Raw genomic sequence first — 4,339 nt, 5'->3', positions numbered from 1 at the left:
AACAAAATCACCAATTAGGCACATGAACACGTCTGTATTAATCTCATTAAGGTGATGGCACCAAATAAATTGGAACTATTTTTGTGCTTTTACTGTGTTCCTATGGCTTTATCAGGCCCTGTGGTCATATACAAAGACCTCGAATCTTAGTCATTTAGAGTCATTCGGTTGTGGACTGAATGTGGCATTACCATCTATGGCTGAAAATTGCTTTCAGCTTTTAAACTGCACTGACTAGTCTGTAGTTAATCTTAGATCATTCACTTGCAAAATTAAATGAGCCAGAACGATGGTCTTTTTTTTTTTTTTATAAAATAATACATCACAAAACACTTATTTGCCCTGCCCAAAAGAGAGATCAAATTCATTTAAAATCCCATAAACCAGAGTTGTGAATTTTTAATTTTATTTAGTAGCAGAGAAATAGAGGGTAAGCTATCTTTCTACAGCACATCATTGCTATAAATTTACATATGGAACATGGTTTGATGCTTAACCAACCTTTAATCCACCTTTGATGTATACTTCTACTTCAACGTGGTCATGTGACACCCTTATTAATGCAAATGTAAAAAAGACTGTTTTGGATCTTTGATGTAATTAGCCATAAACCATGTTAAAAAAAGAGAGAGAGAGCCTACTTGAGTCACTGGAGTTGCATATAAAGTTCACAGTTATCACAGAAGAATAACCTTTAAGAAACTAAGTTTAAAATTTCTACTTCATTCTTATATTCTCTGCCCAGGTAACTACTGAAGATCATTTAACTATACCAGTGATAGTCAACTAAGATCTGATTGCTAAATAATTCATTTTGTAGGAGTAAAATACTTTAATATTCTTAGGATTTTTATCCTGCTTCTTGTAAAAGTAAAATCATATTGAAAGAAAAATGCTAACTGAGGCAAGGGGAACTGCAATACTTCTTATCCTGATTAGCATATATTACAATCACTTCAAACACACTGTCTTTTAAATGATTGTGCATTTTCTTATAGTTGGCGCCCTCTCATACCCCACAATGCGGGTCAAATGTCTATGTTTTGTTCTTGGCAGCCACTAATTTTAGCGTCCAAAAAAACTTGAGCCACTGTGAATGAGGTGAAGATCACCTTGTAACGCCAGATGGAGGGAGAAAGTTTGGATATTTGAGGGGCTGACCCAGTGAGTACCCTGGTGGGTTGACTGAATGCTAAGGTTAGATATTGGAAAATAAGGTTCATGCTACTCTGTCACTGGGCTGGTGCAGGCTGCCTGCTTGACAGAGAAGGTGGTATGTGGTCTGGACCTCAAGAAAAAGGAAGTCAGCCACCCAGATCAAAATTACCCTGTCTTCCATCCAAAAAATGACTCTGACATCAGCTTAGCGAGACGGGAAGAAATGATTTTTTTTAAGTTAAGATTGTACTTTATTCTAGAATAGTCAAGGGAAATTCATGGATCGATTGCAATATTGTGGAAGGAATTTCCTGAATTAAAAATGCAATTGCCAAAACCGCATTGGTGAAAGCTCTTCACAATTACTATATGTTGCAAGTGTACATAATTCAAGTTGTACAAATCTAGGAGTTAATCATTATTTTTAAAAATGCAGTGTTATAAAAATAAGAACAGTAAAATAAAATGTATTTCTATTGACTGTTCTCTGTACTTTAAACAAAAGCAAAATTGACTAAAATTAAAAGAAGCCATTTATTGGTTATGTGATTATTTTGCCAGCTATGGACATATCTTTTTATCTAATTTGTAATAATTTAGGAAAAAAGATTTTTGTGATGAAAATATCATACTTGTTTTTATTGAGACTGCCTGTCCTGTCCTAAAAACTTTTTTGAGACTCCTTGACCTGATTCTAAATGTAACTGCATTCCTTAAATTTTATTGTATTGGTACTTTAAAATACATAATGGGTTTATACTTATCAATAAATTTTAATGATTTAAGGGACTTAAATCTACTCAAGATTTGTCTCTTTTCTGAAAATATACATGAAGCAAAAGATATATATATATGTATTATCTGTATATATGTATACTATCTAAATATCAAGTGACCATTCTAAATACTGCACAGTTTTAGTTTTTCCATCTCAAGAAATATATATGCATATTGTTGTTTATTCTGTAAAATATTCCTTTTTTTTAATAGCCTGAACCAAATAATTTCTCATTTTTACAGGCTTCACTTCACTTTTTTCACAGTGAATAAATTGCAACTTATTTCCATGAAATTCACAGATGACACAGATCTTTATTTTGCATAAAGGCATAAAGAAGTGTCTAATATCTTCAATATTCATCTGCTAAGTGGACATTTGCATTGGGTTAGAACGGAAAAAGAGCCCCAACCCTCCCGCAGTGACAGCTGTACAAAGGGATGACATCTGACAGCTGTGACAGTGCTGAAGGGAAACTCAGATGACTCGCAGCATCCATGATCCAATTACAGCACACATCCCTCTGACAGACCCAGCAGCTTGACTCCAGCGTTTGGAAGGACAGTATTGATCTCTTGTCAGGAACCAGTTGCCTGCCTGCAATTGTGCGCTGCTGAACTTTGAAAAGCTATAGTACCCTCTTAAATGATAGGGGCAGTCAGGTTATAGTATTCAGGTACAAAGAGAGGTGCAAAGGGTATCTGCTAAATGCTCTAAACTTGAACAAATCATAACAATATGACAGTCCAATCATACTCAAGGAGCCCAGCTGATCTAGCTAGCTACTGTCTGTGCTAATGGAAAGACAGCTCTTTGTGTTTAGTGGGATGATCTTACTTGATGAAAAGGCCACTGCAATTAGTGCATGCTGGTTGGCTGTGCTGGGTGACAGCAGCATGGATGGTATAATGGCAGCTGCCAATAACCCTAACTTCAAGAAAACAGACAATTAGTCCTTTGATCCTAACACTGTTAGTCCCTCTACTCCAGACCTCTGCTCCGCTCTTACTGTAAACCTCGCAAGGGCAATGTGGTACAACCTCACCAAACAGAACAACTTGGTCAAGGGGTCAATTACTTTTCTCCTCTTGACTTCTGTTCCTGCTTTCCTTTGGAGAGAGAGAGAGAGAGGGAGAGAGGCTTATGCAAAACATAACAAACATAAATATTCCCTTTCAACTATAGTTTAAAGAAGCTAATATATGAACATAAATGTTTTAAAATGCAAAAATTTAAAATATGTTTTTAAAATGTGGTAAAAAATAAGATGCTAAACTTCAAAAACAGCTTTCTAATGGCAAATGATCTCATCTTTTAAGACCATGAGGACTGAAATTTAAGAAATTAGTATAAAAAAATACAAGAATATAAGGTATAGCATAGGGAATATTGCCAATATTTTATAATAACTTTATATGGATTATAATCTATAAAAATATTAAATCACTCTCTTGTATATCTGAAACTAATATAATAATATGTCAACTACACTTCAATAAAAAGGAAATTACCAAAATACTAAAATAATTAAAAATTATCTCAAGTTCATCACTTTAGAATTGGGTAAAGATAGATGAAATATTCTGAAGTCTCAGAGTACACACAAAATTCATAATACAGATTATTTTAGTGCTTTTCATCAAGTGCAAGTCCAGAATAAGTAAAGCACTTATGCAGTAGTAATACAAGTTAAATTAAATACTAGAGCTTGTATACACTTGCTCACATACACACACAAATCATACCAGTATAGATAAATATAATTAGAAAAATTAAGTTTAGTGTTCAATTCAGCAGCACATATGACAAAATTGGACCTATACAAAGAAGATTAGCATGGCCCCTGTGCAAGGATGACTCCAAAATTTGGGAAGTATTCCATATTTTTAATGAATATTCATTTTATACCTCAAATTTAGACAGTTTCTAACTTTGGAAGGATTTTTCTTTTCTGTAATTTTGGAAGTATTATTAATTCTATGTAGGTAGGTACTGGAAATCAAAATGCATAGATATGTTCAAATTTCATTTAAAAAGCAGAGATATTACTTTGCCAACAAAGATCCATCTAGTCAAGACTATGGTTTTTCCAGTAGTCATGTATGGATGTGAGAGTTGGACTATAATGAAAACTGAGCACGGAAGAATTGATTCTTTTGAACTGTGGTGTTGGAGAAGACTCCTATGAGTCCCTTGGACAGCAAGGAGATCCAACCAGTCCATCCTAAAGGAAATCAGTCCTAAATATTCATTGGAAGGACTGATGCCAAAGCTGAAACTCCAATACTTTAGCCATCTGATTCAAAGAACTGACTCATTTGAAAAGACCCTGATGCTGGGAAAGATTGAGGGCAGGAGAAGGGGATGACAGAGGGATAGATGGTTGGATGGCATCACCGAGGG

General features: G+C 34.6%; 1 non-coding gene across 1 annotated transcript; it reads left to right on the top strand.

The window, feature by feature from the left end:
* The first annotated feature begins 3,717 nt into the window (after positions 1-3,717).
* Positions 3,718-3,824, top strand: LOC128043983 (U6 spliceosomal RNA). Its single transcript, XR_008198980.1, has one exon. It is a non-coding gene; the product is annotated as a U6 spliceosomal RNA (small nuclear RNA).
* Positions 3,825-4,339: the final 515 nt, after the last annotated feature.

This window comes from Budorcas taxicolor, chromosome 2, assembly GCF_023091745.1.
Source record: "Budorcas taxicolor isolate Tak-1 chromosome 2, Takin1.1, whole genome shotgun sequence".
Classification (NCBI taxonomy): Eukaryota; Metazoa; Chordata; class Mammalia; order Artiodactyla; family Bovidae; genus Budorcas; species Budorcas taxicolor.
The sequence above is the reverse complement of the archived record's forward strand: the minus strand, read 5'-3'. Positions and strand labels throughout refer to the sequence as shown.